Source organism: Oryctolagus cuniculus, chromosome 13 (assembly GCF_051225735.1).
Source record: "Oryctolagus cuniculus isolate XC-2025 breed Fujian yellow rabbit chromosome 13, ASM5122573v1, whole genome shotgun sequence".
NCBI classification, from domain to species: Eukaryota; Metazoa; Chordata; class Mammalia; order Lagomorpha; family Leporidae; genus Oryctolagus; species Oryctolagus cuniculus.
The window spans coordinates 62,981,128-63,003,379 of record NC_142879.1 but is presented as its reverse complement, the minus strand read 5'-3'; the positions used below and the strand labels follow the sequence as shown (position 1 = coordinate 63,003,379).

The following is a 22,252-nucleotide window of genomic DNA, read 5'->3' as shown; positions in this document are numbered from 1 at the left end:
CTAATTTTCAGCTATTTGCCTGAACTGATTTGCTAAAATGATGAAACTAATGATATGTTTGGGTTGATGACTTACTGCCCATAGGAGATAGCACTTGCTTGATAATGAGGAAATGGAAATTCACTCTCTAGGCTATCACTATGCCTAATTAATGTCATATTACTTTAGAAAAAATATGTTGAATGGAGATTTGTAGATAAATGCAAAACCAGCATTAGGTGATAGAAGAACCACTCTATTCTTATTTTTACTTTTATGACTGGCTTACCCACTCTAAATATTGTTTTTTTTCCCTGTGTGTGAAGTGTTTCTTAGAACATTTAGTAATTGCCCAGTTTCTCTTTTGTCTTGCCACTATGTAATTTTTTTCTCAGTTTAAGGAAAAATTTGTAATCAGGAAATAAAGAGATTATTTTATGTCATAATTCTTAACAATGGATATCCTCATCATATTTTTTAAAAGATTTATTTTATTTATTTGAAAGACAGGGTTAACAGGGAGAAGAGACACAGACAGAGAGAGGTCTTCCATCCACTGGTTTACTCCCCAAATGACCGAAGGTGAGCTGATCCTAAGCCATGAGCCAGGAGCTTCTTCCTGGTCTCCCACATGGGTGCAGGGGTGCATGGACTTGGGCCATCCTCTGCTGCTTTCCTAGGCATACGAGCAGGTAGCTGGATTGGAAGTGGAGCAGCTGAGACTTGAATCAGCATCCATAAGGGATGCTGGCGCTGTAGGTTGGGGCTTTAATGCACTGTGCCACAGCGCTGGCCCCACTCATTGTATTTGATAAAGGATAACAGTGAAAGATTTACATCTTTAATGAGGAAAAGTGTCTACAGTCCTAGCTCAGGGCAGAAGAATGTAAGAGTTCAAAATATTGTTATAAATTGGACAATGTTTTGATTGGATAAGAAGCGCCTCCCTCCTTCCTGTCAAAAATGAAGTCAGTGAATATATGACTTCATGTGAAGGGTAAGAGATAGCTAATTTGATGAATAATAATACATTCTTATTATAATGATTATAAAATGATTTTATTCTTTATCATCTCAAAAATTATAATAGGACAGGAAACAATTAATACCTGTGTGATGTATGGAATATATTGGGCAAATGGTGGCTTTAAATTTCTGACATATATTTTACTGGATTATTCCTCACTCCTCACTTTAAAGAGTTTGAAAAAAAAGTTTATAAGGTAAAAAGTAAAATAATACCTCCAGCCCTTACTGTCTCATTATGGAAGAAAGGTATTAGAGTCCTCTGAATTAGCAATGGTTCATATGCATCCCATGGCAACCCAGGTTATTACTGGACAGAGAAATTTAGCCTTTGGCCTACATTATGTGCAGTCATATTTTAAATGAGTAGACCACTTATTGGCACCCTGATACCCTGGAGGAAAACAACTTTAGACGTTTGTACCCGCTGCCATACGGGTCTGTCATTCTTGTCTCATAGTGACACTTGAGGCTCCAACTTCGGTTCTTCCTAGAGAATCTTCATTTAGAGATGGACCCGGAAAAGGCTCTTGAGTCTAATAATATGGTTGTGAAGGTCAAGCAAGAATTGATTGAAATATGTTTTAGGGAAGTATTTCCAATATAGGATTCTCAGAACTCAGAGCCCACTGAGCCTTGAGAATAGCACGTCTCACAAGCTCCCCAAGTGACCCTGATGCACATTAATTTTTTATTTCAATTTTTTCAATTGATCTGAGAGGCAGATATGGTGGCAGTGCTCCTGTCTGCTAGTTTACTTCCCAAATGCTCACTGGAACTGGTACTAGTCCATGCTGAAGCCAGGAGCTCAACACTCAATCCAATTGTCTGTGTGGGTGGCTAGAGCTCAATTATTTGAACTATCACCACTGCCTCCCAGGGTCTACATTGGCAAGGAGCTGGAATCAGCACCAGAGGTGGGTGTTGAGCCTGGGCATTCCTATGTGGGACGTGGTCATCGTAACTGACATCTTAACTGCTAAGTTAAATGCACGTTCTCATATCAGATTTTAAGAAGCACTACTTTAGAAAGTAAAGAACATAGTTAGGCAACACCAGTATTCCAGGAGAAATGGCCACCCCACCAAGAATACTAGTAACTTATGGACATTAACTTTGTCTGTGGGGTCTTCGATTCTTGTCACTGCCTGCTGGGGATTCCATGACATTCTTTTGGAGATTGTGGTAGGTGCAGTGTTTGAGGATTAGATATTTGGCAAGTTCTGTGGACTGAATGTGTCCCCACAGGTCATACGTGGAAGACCTAATCCCCAAGATGATAGTGTTTGTGGATGGGACCCTTGGGAACTACCTAGGTCATGAGGGTAGAGTCCTCACTGAATGGAATTAGTTCTCTTATAAGACACATGAGAGATAGTATCGCTCTCTGTGTCATGGAAGGGTGTGGTGATAAGGTAGCCTCTGTAAACTAGGATGAGAGCCCTCACTAGAATCTGACCATGCTAATATTCCAATCACAAACTCATAGTCCCCAGAACTGTGGGAAGGAAACTTCTGTTTAAGCATTCAGTCTGTACTATGTTGTTATAGCATCCTGAGCTGACAAAAGAAGCGAGTAAGCAATAAAATGGGCTAAAGCAAAAGAAAAATGAAAATCTTTACTGTGTATGAGAATACTTATCTCTTTAGGAAGACATATATTTTTCTTTCTAAATCTGAAAACCTAATGGTTCAGATTAGTTTAATTTTTAAAAAAAGATTTATTTATTTGAAAAGAAGAATTACAGAGAAGCAGAGGCAGAGAAAGAGAGAGAGAGAGAGATAAATAGAGAGAGAGAGAGAGAGAGAGAGAGAGAGAGTCTTCCATCCACTGGTTCACTCCACAGGTGGCTGCAAAAGCTGGAGGTGGACTGATCCGAAGCCAGGAGCCAGGAGTTTTTCCGGGTCTCCCAAGTGCCCCAAGGACTTGGGCCATCTTCTACTGCTCTCCCAGGCCACAGCAGAGAGCTGGATTGGAAGTGGAACAGCTGGGACTCAAACCAGTGCTCCTATGGAATGCCGGCACTGCAGGCGGTGGCTTTAACCCACGGCAGCACAGTGCCAGCCCCCAGATTAGTTTAGTTTTTGAGGCAGCTGGAACCTCCGGGTTTTATGGTTCTCTTCACTGTTGCTTTCTAGTCTTAGCACTGGGATTGCTCTAGTCTACTTCATTTTAAGATGTAACATGGGCCAGTCTCAGTCTCAATCTGCTACAAATGACTGTCTGGAACAGAGTATGCCCTTTTTCTTTGTAGCAGATTTTTGCTTTTAAGCAGAAGCTTCTCTTCTCTGATTATCTTTCCACAGTCCACTGTAAAATGAACTTTGGACTAGATAAGACAAAACCATTTATGAAGTTTTCACCTTGGCTGAACCTCTGAAATGGTTTTGGGCTTTGGAGTTTTGTGTCTTTCTGTGACTGCCTTAGGGTGTCACAAGGTGAGTGGCTCAACACAGACATTTTCGAGAATTTGGACTCTGTGTTTTGTTTATATAGAAATGTTTAAACGCTTTACCTACAATAAGCTGTACTGTGCCAATTGGCGGTTGGATGTCCCTGCCCACTGTTCTATCAATGAGTCAATGATGGCCTCCGTGCGTTTGTCCCTAGGTTATTTATTCCTTTACTGCAAGCTGAGATCAGTTAATTCAAAAGCTTGTTGATGCCAAACTCAATTTTTCAACATGCAGTTGTTTTAAAATAGCACAAACAAGCGGAATTTTAGCCGTTTAGAACCTGTCTCCTTTGCATGTCCATGAAACCTTACCCATATGCGCTGCTGGCTATTGATAAACTACAGCCTGTGGTCAGAAGCACCCCACGCCCAGGTGCAACTGATCTTAGGCCCCTCTAATCCAGAGATTTCCCACTGTGCTGCTGACAGACACCATGTAGTAAGCCCTGTCTGCCAATCTTTATGTTCTGAGAGTCTACTTGGTCTCTTGGGATTGTAACATGCCTCACTTGAGCCCTGAATGGGGATCCATTATTACTCTTGCTACACATCAAGTACAAGTCAGTGTGGTGGGGTTCTTTATGTAATGTTACAGAAGTCCAGGCAAATACCAGATGAGTAGTAAACAGCTGTTTCTGCATCATATTAGAAGTAATTCCTCATGAGCTAGAAACCTAGGAACGGAGAAGAGAAGCTCTCACCCCATTCCTTCCCCTAGCACACATACACCCTGTTGTTTAATGCCGGACCAGGGGCGTGGCCAAGGCGGGTGTGCTGCATGACGAAGGAAGAGGGACTGAAGCGGTGGGAGCCAGGGGTGCAGGGTGGAATGCGGTGGCTGGAATCACTTCCAGTAATGCCGAGATTCCCTTTCCTTACTGAGTGCGTATTAGCGTTGTCCTTCCATGTCTCTTTGAAGTTGGTTTTTTAAAAAGATTTATTTATTTATTTGAGAGTCACAGTTACACACAGAGAGAGGAGAGGCAGAGAGAAAGAGAGAGAGAGAGAGAGAGAGAGAGAGAGAGAGAGAGAGAGGTCTTCTATCCACCGGTTCACTCCCCAGATGGCTGCAATGGCTGGAGCTGCGCCGATCTGAAGCCAGGAGCCAGGAGCTTCTTTCCCAGTCTCCCAGTGGGTGCTGAGGCCCAAGGACTTGGGCCATCTTCTACTATATCCCAGGCTAGAGCAAAGAGCTGGATCGGAAGTGGAGCAGCCGGCTCTCAAACCGACGCTCATGTGGGATGCTGGCGCTTCAGGCCAGGGCATTAACCCGCTGAGCCAGAGCACCGGCCCCCTCTGTGAAGTTAAGTGTAGTCATGGGACTGGTTCTAGTAAATGGGTTTGGTGGAAGTGTTGTTCTTTCTATCACTGATGCAAGGTTTTGCAGCTGTCATGCACTTTTTGAGATAAGCCCTCATCAAACTGAGACCCATGTGGAGTCTGATGAGCAGAGATCCCTTGTACACCCACACTGGACTTGCAGAGTGAGCAGGAAATCCTTGCTGTTTTAAGTCACTGAAGTCTGTGGTTAGTTGTCACCACAGCATAACCTAGTTGAGCCTGAATAATGGAGCAAGCATACAACTCTATGATCTATCATTGTAAATACCAGATCTTATTATAATAATGTAGAAATAAGCATCAGAGTCTAATGTATTTTATCTAAGTCATATTATTACCCAAACCCTTTATTCATCATGCTGAATAGTATTTAGGATTGTCATGACTTCCCATCCAGTTCTCAGTTTAATTCTTGGGACTCTCGTTATCAGTGTCACTTGCACTCACTTATACATTTATTCAGTGCCAACTATTTAAGGAATTGGGTTTTACAGATAAAGAAGTCATAGCCTCTGACACTAAGTAATTCAGTCTAAAAAGGTAGACAATGGGAAAGCTCCTGCCATCATTGCAAAGAGAGCAGTTCTACAGAAATTTTGTTATTCTTCTGCTCTCCTGGGTTAGTGAGCTTACTCTGAGCTGCCTTTGGAGCAGAATCATGGTGCAAGAAGCCATGTCATTGTATGTTACAAATAGTGAGATTCACAGGTGGAATAAAAGGTAGATGGTTTGTGCACAATTCTTTATTAGTCTGTGGAGATCCTGTATCAGAAAAAAGACAGCTATGGAAATCAAAAATCAGAATATCTGAGTCTTGGAGAGGGGCAGAGAAGGAGAGGAAGCCAAATGAGGAAATGTATGAGCTGCAGCCAGGCCTCAGCAGATGCTGTGGTTTGGGGAGGTTGTGTTTGGCTCAGCAAGGCACACTGGGGAGTGGGACTGGGGGCCACAGTGGGCTTCATACTTTCCCAAAGTGTTAAATAAAAAGACGAGAGGGAGTGACATTTGAATAGCTGTTTAGGGAATACTCGGGATTTCCCAATAATTAGAAATACAGGATTGATCACAGGTGGATAAAGAATGTAAAAAATCACTATAGGCAGAGTAAAGAGATAGGGATTATTTCCTAGAACCAGAGTAGAATTCCTGGGGATGGCATGGAGTGGGAGCTGGGGGGCTGGGGCTCTAGACAGCTGCAAAGAACTTTGTAGCTAAGGGAAAAGTGCTTGGAGTTGATCTAAGAGGAAACACAAAGCCAAATGAAGTGTCAAAGCAACAACACGGCATGATCCGAGCTGTTGTTTTAGAAGTTATGGTTTTCCAGCCTTAGAGGACACAAACTGGCTGAGTGGGAAGTCTGGTGGCAGGGGAGCTGGACAGAGGATCCAGCAGCAGGCCAAGCAGGAGGCAGTGAGGGGTGGAGTGGGACAGTGACAACAGCACTGGGGAGTGGAGGCCGGAGGAGAAATGCGTTTCCAAGGTTGAGTATTTGAAGCTGACGGGATGCAGGAATAAGGAAGACAGCTAACTTATGCAGATCATGACTTCAGAAGATGGTGATAAAAACCAGGACTGGAAGTCACTGGCCTCCATTCCAGTTCTAGTACTGCAACAACTGACCATTTGATGCTAGGAAATCCACTTCATGTCTCTGAGTTTACTTGTAAAAGGAAGGATTTAGCTGGAAAAATCTAAAGTTTCTTCCAGTTGGAAAATTCTGTTATTCTAAGCTTTATACCCTTCATAATACTTAGTTCTAAAACTAGTGACACATGAAAACCCTGCTATTTTTCTCTAAAGTAAATTAAAATCTCACATTGCTTTTAAGACCTTAAGGGTCCAACATTTATTAAAAATGTTATGAGGCAAATGTAGAGGCAGATGACTTGACGTTGGAACTTGACCTTGATAAAACAGTGCATCATAAACTGAATCAGAGGGAGGCGAGGGGGGGCTCGGAGATAAGTGAGGAAATATGTACCGACCGAGATAATTGAAAAGTGAAAACAGTTTTTCTCACTTGCTGTATTGGTTAATACTCATGAGTTATAGAAATATTGAATTTCAATTCTTTCACAAAACATGTAATGAAATGCATTGATTTTTAGTCATTCACATCTTCTTTGTCATTAAGAGTACTTCTGGAAGGTTCTAGTTCCTGGTAGTTTATAAAATCTTCAAAGAGAGCCCTCATGCTGTGAGGGAACTTCAAGAGTACAATATGGTGCCAGGAGCCAGCCACACACCACACTTTGAGGGAATTATTAGCAACAAAAAAATGCAGCCACTTCCCTTCATGTTGCTGGCAGGTCTCCTGATGAATGTTTTATGCTAATGTGCAAGTGTTCTTTTAGGTCCACCTCATTTTCGTGAAGCCGCTTGAAGATATTTCATCCCACAATTCAAATATTTTATTCCAAGGGTACTGAATAATAAAATGCACTCCTCAGCATCTTGAATAATAAATCCATTTATTCATGAGGCAATTAATTTTGTAAACTTGCTGTAATTTAGGTTTTTCTGATCAGATGTGAAATTTCCCCAGAAAGAAGAAGGATGTAAAGCAAATGGAAACTGGTCTGTTGCTTTTATTTTTCTTCTAAGTGTAATTTTCAACCCATCTATGTCACCTAGCCTCATAAAAACAAAATAAAACTGAAAAATGGGAAATTTCACTCAGAAGACTTTAGGCTTCAGGCTTTAATATCCTTATAATTGACAACGGGCTTGTGTCAGTGACACAATAGGTAATGACTTCCGGAGATGTGGCATTTTGCCTTTAGCTTGCAAGGTCACCTTTTAAAGCTTCCAATGCTGTCACACAGCCTTTAGCAATATTGAAGGAGAAAGAGGCAAAAATTTGGGGCACATCTCCTGTGGTTACAAGTGGAGACAGAGAGAGATTATGTCTGTAATTACTATCTAGAAATCAATGGGATTGGATGATAACCAGTATTTCAGATTTATGTTTTCAAAAGGTGGAGAGACAGAGAGTGATCTTCTACTGGCTGGTTCATTTGCCAAATGGCCACAATGCCTGGGGCTAGGCCAGGCTGAAGCCAGGGGCCAGACCCTCCATCCTTGTCTCCTACCCAAGTACATGGGTGGCAGGGGCCCAGGTACTTGGGCCATCTTTTGCTGCCTTCTCATGCATGTTAGCAGGGAGCTGGATCAGAAGCGGAGTTACTGGGATATCAATCAGGACTCTGATATGGAGTGTGGGCAACTTAGCCTACTGTGTCACAAAACCTGCCCCTCTGTCATTGTCTTTAGCATCCTTCATTAAAAAGGAATTCCTAGTTTTGATGTTACTAGTTTAATTAATTACTGTTCTGCTTATGGCTTTTGAATATTATTTAAAGATGTCTTTCCCTGCTCATGGTTTATTATAGCAACTTTTATAGCTTCACCTTTTATTATTCCTTCTATCATTCTAGCATCCATCCTTGTTTGAAGCATTAGGTAGAGGTAGTTTTCCAACTGCAGAATCTCAAAATGCAAAGCCAGGTTTTCTAACACAATCTACTAAAGTTCACTTCTTCCATTGACTTGTGGACAAACATATTTTGCAATGTCATTTCCCCTTACATATTTGTAGTCGCCAAGTTGTTTTTTTCTCTTGGTATGTTTGACCTTTTTTTTTTTTTTTTTTTTTTTGAGAGGTAGAGACAGAGAGTGCTCCTAACAACCCCAGAAAAGGCAGGAGCCAGGAACTAAATTCCATCTTCCCCATGGATGTCAGGGACTCAACTACTAGAGCTATCACTGCTGCCTAACAGGCTGTGTAACAGCAGGAAGCTAGACTCCAAAGCCACAGCCAGGGCTCGAACCCAGGCTTTCTAGTTTGGCATGAAGCCCTCCTAACTGGCGGCTTAGCCACCAGGTCAGACTCCCATCCTGACTTCTATCTTCCTATTAGAAGTTGGACTCTGGTGTCTGCTGAGCCACACCTGCATTCCTGTTTTAAGATTGCCACACTAGCCGGCACCGTGGCTCAATAGGCTAATCCTCCACCTTGCGGTGCCGGCACACCTGGTTCTAGTCCCGGTTGGGGCGCCGGATTCTGTCCCGGTTGCCCCTCTTCCAGGCCAGCTCTCTGCTGTGGCCAGGGAGTGCAGTGGAGGATGGCCCAGGTGCTTGGGCCCTGCACCCCATGGGAGACCAGGAGAAGCACCTGGCTCCTGGCTCGGATCAGCGCGGTGCGCCGGCCGCGGCAGCCATTGGAGGGTGAACCAACAGCAAAAAGGAAGACCTTTCTCTCTGTCTTTCTCTCTCACTGTCCACTCTGCCTGTCAAAGAAAAAAAAAAAAAAAGATTGCCACACTAAAGAGCTGATTGGAGCATCTGTGCAGGGGCAGTTCCCTTACTTGCAGGTTCATTGTAAGATGGGCCGGAGGGCCAGCTTGTTTCATTAGAGAATCCTCAATCTGTTTTCATTTAGGAGAGCATATTCCTCTAAGAGTTCTGTTTGATGTCTTTTCTGGAGGCTATCAATCCATCTGTTTGCTTTTTGGAAAGGATGAGGAGATGCATTGGGCAAGAAATAGTGTTCAGGGAGATTTTCCCAGTAGAACAGGCAAATTGTTTACATACACCTGTCTGCACCCGCACGCCCTGACCTCACCTTGCCTGGTGTACCTGAACCAGAGATGTTCTGTTCTGCACTGAGATTAACATCCAGTTTTCTTTCCGGGTTCAGATGGAGGCAGCGCTTTGGCTAACTGCATGTGGTGGGAATATCTGTGGACTAGAGAGGGCTAGGGTGTTGCTAAGACACTTTTGTCCAGTCTGCTTGTTTCAGCCACACCATCGCCATGCTTCTAAACATAGTCAGCCGGTTTCTGAGACTCTGGAAAGCTTCTACATAAATGCCGTGGCTTGGTGGCTTGCCTCCTGCTGGTTGGGATCCAGGTTTCTCATGACCATGAGAAAGTCACTTGTCATTGCCCTGCTATTTCTCTGATTCCAGAACTGTGATGTACTTGTTTCCTCTTTGTGTGTCTTTCTGGAGGGTCAGAATATTTCAGCGACCTGTAGTCAGTCTTTCCAGGAAGGAAATGCCGTGTCTACTTCTCTAGGCCTGGGGGCTGGGGCACCAGGCTGAGCACCCGAACTACTTACTATTTATGTGAAACACCACCTCCACCTGATGTGAGGAACACGATTCACCTGTTCCTGATGAAAAACAGGACGAGACACCTCACGCCCAGAGACATCCCAGCCTAAGAGTCCCCTTTTCTCTCTGCTTGTTCTTCTCCCAGTCTCCTTCCCTGTCCCACAAGAGATTTTGGTTCACACACACTGAACCAACTCCTCTTTGGGTTGAGTCTTGATGAGAAGCATTATGTCCAAATGAGCTTTTCTTTCTTTCTTTTTTAAGATTTATTTATTTATTTGAAAGAATTACACAAAGAAGGAGAGGCAGAGGCAGAGAGAGACGGCTTCCATCTGCTGGTTCACTCCCCAATTGGCCTCAATGGCTGGAGCTGTGCTGATCCAAAGCCAGGTGCCAGGAGCTTCTTCTGGGTCTCCCACTTGGGTGCAGGAGCCCAAGGCCTTGGGCCATCTTCTACTGCTTTCCCAGGCCATAGCAGAGAGCTGGATCAAAAGTGAGCAGCCAGGACACAAACTGACGCCCATAGGGGATCCCGGCACTACAGGTGGCAGCTTTACCACTACCCCACAGCGCGGCCCCCAAATTAACTTTTCTTAAAGCAGAACAGCCCTCAAAATATAGACATCCTAAAATAAACCAGCAAGTGCAGCCTCGTACCAACAAGCTGTGTGGCACACATGGCTTTTGCAGAACTCTATCAGGCTGGTAGGCAAATGTACCTGCCTTGGAAGTAACATAAAAGGCCTTGCGTCTCCTTCCAGTATGATTGTAGCTAGCATCCTGGCTAGGAAACAGGTGGCCATACCTATGCTCATTGCTTTCTTTTGTAAAGGGAGAAGCAAGATGTTTAGGTCTGTGCTAAGAGGCATCTTTTCTCTCTGGCTTTGTGCAGAGACTTTAGTGATGTTCTTCCTAGGACTACAAGGTGATTTCCAGGTTTGTATCATCTTTCTTTCAAAGAGCTCAATACACATGTAAACACACATTTAAGTCCTATCTCCCAACCTGCAGCTGGTGAATGCAGAATGAGAGGGATGGAGAAATTAAGCAACATGCTCACTGTAACTGCAAATCAAAGATAGGTTCTGGAACAGAGTTTAGAGAGTTTGTCTTGGTTGAGTCTCCAGGTACCCCAGTTCTACTAAGAAGATGTTAGTAGATAACTTTTAAAATGCTTTGTTTCTTGGACTTTTCAATGTTTTGTTTCTTACCTAAGTCCATGATGATGGATTTTTTTAATTAAAAAAATAAAAAAATTCAGGTTACTGAGCATTTTATTAGAAAGCCAAATCTGATAAGCTTGAAAGAGAATAATCTGTCTTGGAGAGGGAATTTGGATGATGAATTAATAATGAGCTAATGACATTAAGTTCCTTGGATGGAAATTGGATCCATTCATGTGTGCAGGGAAAGGTGGGCAGGTGCATGAATCCATTATCCAGGATCTCACACACAGAATTATGGATGGTAATTTCTTCCCAATTGTCATAACAAAACACCTAGTCAGTCTATCAAAAATGTTAAACATGAGACAAGTACAGTACAGTTTTTGTAAACTCCATATCCCTATCATTTTATAAAATGAGAGATACATGAACAGACGTTAGAAGCTGAGACAATCAAAGTCTGATGAGGACCTGTAGTATTGGTGCAGGTAAGTTGCAACCACTTGCTCCCCTTTTTGGTTTTTCTAAACTATTGTTTATGATTCTTTTTCCTAGTCAAGATGTCCCTTGAAGCTATAGTTCTCAAATGATGGTATTTCTCAAATCTGCAATTATCAAAAGAAAATTGGGGTTTATCTAATTGCCAACACGTGGTAGACTGCATGATTAGACACAGCTTTCCCTGCACTATTACTTTTCCACAACCCTGACCTCCTGGAGGCTGGAGTGGACTTCCGTATCTCTTGATTTTGGGCTCAACTGTGTGAACTGCATTTGTTGAAAGAATTCTTAGGCTTGTTTTCCTGTTTCTGTGCTGTTGTCATGGGGAGAATATGTGTCTGATAGCCCAGCAGACCCAGGAGAATGAGAGACGTGTGGAGCAAAGCCGCACCAGCTAATCCCTAGATATGTGACCAAAGACTATGTGCTTATTTTTACGTGCCACTGAGTTTTTTGGTAGTGTGTTATATAGAATTATTGTGGCTATAACTTGCAGATAACTCAACATCATTTTATTTGCCAAAGAAGAAAAAGCAAAGGACTTATTATCACTATCACTTCATAATAGGACCTCTTACTACTAAAAAACAAAATAATATATTTTAATAAAGAATATTCCTTTAAATTGAAATATTGAACTATGAGAAATACATCACAGAATTCTCATTTTCCTCAGTTTTCCATGGGAAAATGAAAAGTCCATCCCTGATTTCTAAGTCTGGGGAATTACTATAAAGATTCTTCTTCATACAGGAAAAGAGTCTAGGTGTGAATTCTCCAGATTTCCCTGGTCTTTCCAGCTACATTGGAGTCAAATTGCTTGTAGATATCTTTTCCTGTGTCTCAGGTTACCATTCTGATATGTCTTTCATAAAGCTCCTTTCTTTAACTCTTCCAAAGGCAAGCAAAGCCCCCTGCATTTAACAAAGGCTGCTTCTGAGAGCACAGGTGTGCAGAAAGAGCCAGGTGAAGGACCTCCAAGGGTAGATGTGTTTCGAAATGGTGCACGTTGTTGTTTTGCATTTGGTGGGCTTGGCGGCTGAAAGCCATAGCGTCTGACCAGGACCCTTAATGAAAGCTACTCTTCAGTATAGCATAGGCCACGTGGGGTTTGATTTGCTTTCCCTATATTGTTTTCCTGTCTTATTTTTAGCACCGCTGTTTACAAAGAAACTAAAGATAATCATCCAAGAGATTGAAAATCAAATTGTGGGTTGCAAGGTATAAATTATAGCCCAAGAGAAGGAATTTGCCTCTTGTTATAAAGGATGAAAGTGGCTATTTGCACAGGAAATCGTGGACTAGGGACAATAAAAACAAAGGAAATTTAAGAGGAAGAGCTTCCCCAGGCAGGCAGAAAGCTAATCGAGTTCTCTCAGGGACAGCAAAACACAAATCTATTAGATTCTCCCAGTTTTGCTGCTCATAGCCTGCTAATTCGTAGGATCTTGGATGAGCCACCGTTCCAGGGCAAATCAGGCAGCAATCAGATATGGCTGTGGTGAGATCAGCATTGCAAGTTTTCAGATTCTTCTGGTTCTTGTTTTTGAAATTAAAAGGAAATGCAAACTATTTATATGTGTGTATATATATATATATATATATATATACACGAATACATGTAAAAATGGTAAAAACGGGCCAGCATTGTAGTGTAGCAGGTAAGTTGCTGCCTATGATGCTGGCTTACCATATGAGTGCCAATTTGTGTCCCAGCTGCTCTACTTCCCACCCAGCTCTCTGCTAATGTGCCTGAGAAAGAACCGGAAGATGGTCTAAATACTTGGGCCCTTGCCACCCACATGGGAGATGATGGGAGATGAGGAAGAAACTCCTGGCCCCTGGCTTTGGTCTGGCCCATTCCTGGCTGTTGCGGACATTTAGGGAGTGAACCTGTGGATGAAAGATCTCTCTTGCTGCCCCCCCCCCACCCCCACCGCTGTAACTCTGCCTTTAAAATAAATTAAAAATAAATAAATAAATCTTTAAAAATGGTGACAGCAAAATAAGGACTGTCGTCTTTTGTACTGATACAGTATCAAATCCAATTTCCTGGTTTTGCCCTTATGCTTAGGGTTGTGAGATTTATCAAATGAAAATACAGGCTGCCTAGTTAAATTTGAGCATTAGATAAACAACAAATAATAGTGGGGCACATTTATACTAAAAGATTATTTTATACCTGTAATTCAATTTCAACTGAATATCCTAGATTTTATGTGACAACCTTATTTAGACTAGAGTTATTTACAATGTCAATATTAGGAGAAGTTGGGCAAAGAAGACATGAGACCCTATGGACCAGTTTTGCAACTTTTTGTAAATGTATAATTATTTCAGAATAAAAAGTTAAGAAAAAAGTCTCCTCTATTCACATCACACATATAAAAATGTAAGTAAATAGGCATCCTCAGAAAACCTGGATGTGAAATTCTCTTTCTGCCTTGGTGATTTGTTATTTATTGAGCTATAGTGGGTTTGAAGAAACTAAGTACTTTTCTCTCAACTGTGGAAAAGAAAGCTAAGACAATTGGCAAAGATAAATTGTATGTGGCAAGCTTCTCTCCTGATTCTGTTAAAGTCTGGGATGCTCCTCATCTGCTGACAGTTGGACAGAAAATAGCACTTTTGCTTGGCTGTATTTGGAAGTAAGTTCTCTTTGCTACTCTGTATCTTCAGTGACAAACTGTCTTGGCTTCCAAGCTGATTTGGCTGAATTTCATGGCCAAAGATTAGGCTAAACTGAGACTAAGAGCTAAATTGCTATATCCTAGGGGAATTGCCTTCAAGACTTTTTAAAGTGTTAGGGTGTATTGATAATCAATGTCACTGAATTACTGAATTCTGCAGGCCGGTGCCAACGTGTCGTTCCAAGGGAATACACACATTCTATCTGCTTAGATATTGGCCCTGTGTCCTTGTTGATCTGCTAGGCTGATGAGGTCTGGGGATTACTTTTGCCCCTCTGATTTATTATATGGATAGGGAATCTGCATTCTTGCTCCTTTTTCATTGGCCCATTCGGTGATCCAAATGGTAGCACTCAAAATGTGGGTAGAAAAATGAGTCAGATTGAGAAAAAGGAAAATGCTCTTTGCTCAAAGCAATGCCACTTGAATTCTTGCTCTTACATTTTTCTGAGACTCAGAGGTGAATTTGAATATCTTAAATATTTTTAAAAATGACTAAAGAATACTTGATCTTCTTGTTTATCTTTTCCATTTTTTAAACTTTTATTTAGTAAATATAAATTTCCAAAGTATAGTTAATGGATTACAATGGCTTTCCCCCATAACTTCCCTCCCACTCACACCCCTCCCATTTCCTGCTCCCTCTCCCATTCCATTTACATCAAGATTCATTTTCAATTATCTTTATATACAGAAGGTCGATTTAGTATATATTAAGTAAAGATTTCATCAGTTTGTACCCACACAGAAACACAAAGTGTAAAATACTGTTTCAGTACTAGTTATAGCATTACTTCACATTGGACAACACATTAAGGACAGATCCCACATGAGGAGTAAGTACACAGTGACTCCTATTGTTGACTTAACAATTTGACACTCTTGTTTATGGCGTCAGCAATCTCCCAGGCTCTAGTCATGAGCTGCCAAGGCCATGGAAGCCTTTTCCATGTTTTTAACTGTGTTCTTTATGATTACCTCTTCCTAAGAGAGTTTTATAGTAACTCTACAGATAGAATAGGTAGTCCAATTTTTCCTCTAATACATGTAATTTAAAAAATTTACTATTGTATTAGTGGTTTAGAAATTTTTTTAGATTCACAACCTACTCTTGGAAATGTCTTGAGAAATTTTTAGAATTATTGTCAAATTTGTATAAAGTCCTATAAAATTTTTTTCATATGCAAGATACTCCCCATAATCTGTGGAAAATAGAACTAAAAGATGTTTATTTTGCTACAAAAATTTTGAAATTTATGCATACGAAGAATCCTTTAAAAGGCCAATAAATACCTGTATTATGAAAAACTATGTATGGGTTTCAAAAATGTTTTTTGCCACAAAAAGAAGCCTGTCTTTTAATTCTGTTCCAGAAAGTTTTTGAAGTACCCTCTTATGAACAGCAAGATTTCAGGGACTTTTGATTTTCTTATCCAATGACTGTTCTTAAGTGGTCTGAATTATTGACACTCACTGAGCAGGTATCAAAGCACTATGTCAATATGTGGGCGAGTTGCCTCGAACGCTTTAGAAGTATCCCTGGAAACCAACCACACTGGATAAGGTCTGGTAAGAAAACGAAGCTATACCTGAAAATGACTGTAAAGTACAGAAATACATTCTAAAATTAAATTGGATGTACCCACAGTTCACCTTCTTTACAGTGTGTGTGTGACAAATATTTTAAAGTTTATATATTTGTAGAATGACACAAAGAAAGACAAAGGGAAGGGGGTTGAGAGAGAGGGAGAGAGGGAAAGACGGAGAAAAGAGGGAGAGAGAGAGAGAATTCTTCCACCTACTAGTCCACAATAGCCAGATATGTCCCAGATCTGAGCCAGGAATCCCATCTTGGTCTCCCACATGGGTGGCTGGGGCACCAGTACTTGGGGCATCTTTCACTGCTTTCCCAGGAGCATTAGCAGGAAGCTACATTTGAAGCAGAGTAGCAGCGACATAGACTGGGACTGTGATATGAGACGTGGGCATCCCAGACACCATCTTAACTGCTGTGCTAAAACACCCACTCTTATTTGACAAATTGTTGTAAATATGATTAGCATTTTTATTTGCATTTTGAGTCCTAATGAGGCTAAACTTTATTTTTGTTGGGTTTTGGCCTTTTCCATCATTTTATTGTGAATTGTCAGTATACATTCTTTGCACATTTTTCTTTTTGTGTTCTATATTTTCCATATTATTTTATAAATGTAAAATGTGTCTAAGACAGTAGCATTTATGCTTTGTGTGTGTCACAGATATTTTTCTATTTGAGTATTAACCTTGTTTATGCTATTTGCTATATGGAAAAGCTTAATTTTTATAAGTAAAATTAATTTTTATAAGTGAATTCATAAATCTTACTTTTTTTGTTGATTCTAATTTTGGCATCATGCATAGCAAATCCTCCATTGCAGCTCTATAAAATATTAGCCAAACAGCAGTAGTAATAATAATAATAGCAATACCTCCAACTGTTGTGTTTAGTTGGTACATGTTATTGCCAGAGATCTCACTTGACACTGAACTTATGGAATCATGTTTGATTTCATAATTAGGCCTGTACCTAGGTGGCCTCATCTTGCAGATAAAAAACTGAGGCTCAGAGAGTTACCTGCCCTTCCTCAGGGTCGCTGTGATGTGTTCGAATCCACAGCCCAGCTTATGGAACGGCTGCAGGCAGGAGCGAATGCTAAGGGAGAGTGAAGGTGAAGTGAAACACCACCTGGGAGGGAGGAGGCGGGTAGTTCACTCCCTGTGGTCCTGGTGATTCCTCTTCATCTCTTTGTAGAAGTGGTGTGTCAAGTAGGCAAAGGGTGGTACAAGAGCTTGTATGCTAACCAAAAATTCATTTCCATAACGTTTCAAAATCTATCGTAGGTGAAGAGATAATAGGAAGAGCATACAAGAGACTAATGACCAATGAAATCATATTCAAATTTGAAAAGCTGGGAAAAATCACTGGAATTGTAGTTCCCAGGAAATAGAACATGGTATTTGTTTTATGTGCGATGTATCCACTGTGCCAAAATAAACAAACAAACAAACAAACACCAACAACACACAGTCACTTCACCAATGGAGTTGTATTTACAAAAAAGGTTGAGTGAGTGATTGACAATTAGGTGACTAAGTTAGGATAAGAAAAACATGTAAATCAGAATTTTCCAAAAGCAAAGGAGCATATTAAAAAAGAGGAAGAAAGAAAGCAGGAAGGAGGGAAGCAATAAAGCTGAAGGATAAGGGAGAAGCAAAAGGAGAAGGAGAAGGAGAGAGAAGGAGTGGGGGAGAGGAGTTCTCCCACATGGATTCAGGGGCCCACAGACTTGGTCCATATTCTAATGCTTTCTCAGGTTCATCAGCAGGGAGCTGGATCAGAAGTGGAACAGCCAAGGCACAAACTGGGGCCCGTATTGGATGCCGATGTTGCAGGTGGCGGATTAACCCACTGTGCCACAATGCTGGCTCTCCAAGTGTCATCTTAACTGCTGCACCAAATGCCTATCCTGGTTTTCCAAATAAGTTTTTTAAAATTTTTTTAAATTTATTTGACAGGTAGAGTTACAGACAGTGAGAGAGAGACAGAGAGAAAGGTCTCCCTTCTGCTGGTTCACTTACCCAAATGGCCGCCACGGCCGGCGCTGCGCCGCTCTGAAGCCAGGAGCCAGGTGCTTCCTCTTGGTCTCTTATGCGGTGCAGGAGCCCAAGCACTTGGGCCATCCTCCACTGCCTTCCCGTGCCGCAGGTGGAGGATTAACCAAGTGAGCCACGGCACCGACCCCCCAAGTAAGTTTTGTGTAAAGTTCTGTGCCTTTTTTTCTTATTTAACTACAATTTCCACTTAAGGCATTTTTGTAATTCAATGATTTCTTGGCAATGCAGCTTTGCAAGAAAGCTTTCCTCAACTGTCTGAGGGTCCCTGGCTGGGCCTAAACTAACTCATCTAATACAAGACTAGTAGAAAGATTGGCAGGAAAAATGCATAAAAATGTTTTAAACATAAATTTTGTATGAAATGGCAGACTTTAGAAATGAAGACCCAAAGAAACAGGGGGAAAGTGTGTTTCTTAGTGCACTGGCCAGGGTCGCCAGGGTACTAAATCACAGTCAGATAGAGGTGCCAAGGTCTAGTGTTCCACAGGACAGTGTACTTTATACACAGGAGCTGGGAGGCTCTAAATGGAAAGAAAAATAAAGTGATGGAGAGACCAGCTGCCTGGTTTCATTGGTTTATTTTATATGTGTGTTGAAATATTGCACTGTATCCCATAAATTGTAAATGTATTGCATGGCTATAGAATGTGGTGGCCTAGCCATGTTGACACAAAAACAAACCATCACAAATCTACCTCCTGAAATCTGACATTCCACATTCATGTCCTTTAGCCATACTTAATCTTCAAATAAAAGCAATGAGAAGGTGACACTTTATTCCTAAAATTATCCTGAATTCAACTGAGATGTCCATCACCATTCTGCAGAAGAGGCACAAACTCCTTGCCAACGTTCACTCTTCTGGATATCCTGTGGTCACAGGATGCATCTGAGAGCACAGTTCCCCACCCAGTTGTCCACCTTCCTCAAATCTTGAAAGCACCGAAAGGGATGCTGGTTGCAAGCTGTGTTTCCCTTGGAAAGGAAAGACAAAGCCCCCAGGAGCTGACCTCTCAGCTCATATTGTATCTGTTTTGAGTTTTGCCAAGAACCAGCCTTTCTCCGACTTCTTAATTAGTACTTCTGTGATGCATCAAGGTCAAGCAGTGGGTGGAGACGTGAAGTGCATCTCAAGTCTTTTGGGGATTAGTTTATTCTTTTGTCACAATTCTTACTTATAGCCAAATAATATGTCACATAATCATAGAGTTTTAATGGCTTTTCTAATCCACCCATTCTGTTGTTTCATAAACTCTGTTCTATACCTAGAATTTCATGGAGAAAATTTTATTTGCAGGAGTTTTAATGTCCTAAGAATATCTGACAAACTCCTCATCTGACCTGGTCTCTCTGGCTCCCCCCCTCATTATTCCCTCAAGTGTCAGTGCCTGCGGAAGGGGCCTCCCTTGGCAGACCAGTCCATCTTTGGATGACTCTTAGGATCACTTCTTTATATTGATCTGACATCACACCAAGTGCTGTATAGCTTAATGTATTACAGGCATTCCTTCCTTCCCGGAACCTCAGTATTCATTGATTTAGCATTGGCAGTTTAACCGTGGTCCTCGCAGGTTCATGAAATGACCTAACTCATAATTTTGTTAGGACATTAACTTGAGTAATGTTTTCTGCCAGGCTGGCATGTAGAATCGAGTCACTTAGCTAGTAAGTGAGCCTATCCAGAAAGTCAGCATTCACTTTCGATTTTTTTTTCTCTTTATGTCCACAGTAACTTCCATGAAAGGAATAAATGGCCTTATAAATGACATTGATACTATATTTATTACTTATAAAGGATCTGAGTAGTCACTTAGGTTTTTCAGCTATGCACTGTGACGTTTTATGAGAAAACATATTCTAATGTTATTAATGTATTTGGGGTATTTGAGGGCCTTGGGAAGTATTTCTAATGAATGCCAATAGTCTACTATATATTCTATTTCCATAAGACATGTCTCTAAAGAGCTGTGAGAACTGCTTTAGTACTGCTTTATTGCTAGGATGAAGGTGGGAGTGGGGAAATATATGGAAGCCTGTGAAGATTTTGACATGTCAAAAATCAAATCCCACTATAAAGGGAACTATGGGATACCACTTGGGTTAGCATTTGTAGGAGCAAGCCAGTGGTGTGCAGTGACAAATGTGTCTCAATTCAGTGGATAAAAATCCCAGAGATGAACATTTATGCATTTACATGAGAGAAATTTGACATGTAGTAGCTCTTTGTCACCGAATGAAGCTATTTCCATTATTTTATGTATTTTCCCATTTGCTCCAGAACTGATTTGAGCCACTTTATACTGCTCTTGAATTGTTTGATAATATAACATGAATAGAAAGGTAGAGATAATATGGGTGAATTTCTGTAAGTGAATTTTATAAGCAAAAAGAAAAATGCACTGAAAGAGACTACCAATGAATATAATGTATACCAGGGTCAGCAAACTACAGCCCATGGACTACTACCCAGCCCTGTTTATTTATAGCCTACTAGCTAAGAAAGATGTTTCTACATTTTGAAACTGTTTTAAATGAAAAAAAGAGTATTTTGTGACACATGTAAATTTTATAAAATCCAAATTTTAGTGTCCATAATGAAGTGATACTGGAACACAACCACTCTCATTAATTTAGGCATCGTCTCCTGTGTAATATTCACATTGTTAAACTAGAGCTGAGACTAGGTGGTGCAGAGACTGAAATACTTACTGTTTGGGTCTTCACAAGTAACTGTTTGCTGACTTTGATATAGATCATTTTGAAATGCCCCCTCAGTGTGAATAATATGAATAAGGAGCAGCTGGACGACCATTCATCTCCCATGATAGCTTAACTGTGTTCCGAGTCATTGTGATGGGATGATAGGATCATGATAGTCAAGGTTTAGCTGCTTGATTAAAAGAAGGGATTGGAAGCTAGTGGTTGACAGTTAGGACATCTGCATCCCCTATCAGAGTGCCTGAGTTTGAGTCTCAGTTCTGCTTCCAATTCTAGCTTCCTGCTTATGTGGACCCCAAAGGCAGAAGTCATGGCTCAAGTAATTCCCTGCCACCCACGTGGAAGAAGGATTAAGTTCCAGGATACCTGCTTTGGCCTATCCCAGCTCTGGCTGTTGTGGGCATTTGGAGAGTAAACAAGCAAACAGGGGCTTTCTCCCTCATAGTTAGATAGATAGATAGATAGTCTGGATGAAGCAAAGGTGAGACTCCAATATCCTGCTGTCCTTAACTCAGAGGCTTTTACCGGGAGTGCTATAGGCAGGTCTTAAGATTGGACATGGGGGCCGGCGCCATGGCTCACTAGGCTAATCCTCTGCCTTGCGGCGCCGGCGCACCAGGTTCTAGTCCCGGTCGGGGCACCGGATTCTGTCCCGGTTGCCCCTCTTCCAGGCCAGCTCTCTGCTGTGGCCAGGGAGTGCAGTGGAGGATGGCCCAAGTACTTGGGCCCTGCGCCCCATGGGAGACCAGGAGAAGTACCTGGCTCCTGCCTTCGGATCAGCACGGTGCGCTGGCCGCAGCGCGCTGGCCGCGGCGGCCATTGGAGGGTGAACCAATGGCAAAGGAAGACCTTTCTCTCTGTCTCTCTCTCACTGTCCACTCTGCCTGTCAAAAAAAAAAAAAAAAAAAAAGATTGGACATGGGAGAACTCAGAGCAGAAGAGAGGGATGGAGTTGGAGAAAGGAAGAAAAAAAGGAAGATTGAAGGGAGCTTTTGAGTCTGGTTTGGGGGAGGAAAATATGCAATGTTGACAAAGATGATTTTATTTCACTCCATACCTGTTTAGACTGCCCTGTTCCAGTGATCAAATATCATGCAATTAGATGAATTGTTCATGATTTGAAGGGGTAATACTATTGTTATAATATTGAGATTAGAGACCCTGAAATATCTAAACCTTGGCCAGCTAATCGTTTTGGTTCTACTTTACCCCTCCTCCTCTTGTTCCAGCTCCCTTTCTTGGGAACCACATTCAGGGAATAGCAGCCAAATGAGAATAAAGTTGCAGGGTCAGTACCCGATACTTCTGGGACTCATTGTAAAAGCTGGCTTAGGGGGTGAAGCTTAACTGGTGTCCTAAGGGAGCACCTACATGGCCTTAAGCCCAAATGGGAGTTTTGGGATGTTACTACTTACAGGGGTTCTGTAGTAGAGCTATTATATACCAGCTCTCAGACTTGCAGGCAAGCCACACCAAACCAAAAATTGAGAGCAAGTTCCAAATTCACCAAGATAGAACTTCTTTGGGAAGAGAAATTCAAAGAGAAAGGAAGAGATGGACTCTCAACTTTCCCAGTGTACCAGACTGATGTAATTTACTCACTGA

General features: G+C 41.6%; 1 long non-coding RNA gene across 3 annotated transcripts in view; it reads left to right on the top strand.

Moving 5' to 3' along the window:
* The window catches only part of LOC149122626 (uncharacterized), a 79,607-nt gene that overhangs the window by 34,494 nt on the left and 22,861 nt on the right, over positions 1-22,252 (top strand). Inside the window, exon 1 of one of the 3 annotated variants that reach the window (XR_016219738.1) lies at positions 17,905-18,061. The exons of the other annotated variants lie outside the window; for them this stretch is intronic. This is a non-coding gene — a long non-coding RNA (uncharacterized LOC149122626). Of the gene's footprint in view, positions 1-17,904; positions 18,062-22,252 lie in introns of those variants that run through there. 3 annotated transcript variants of the gene reach the window in all.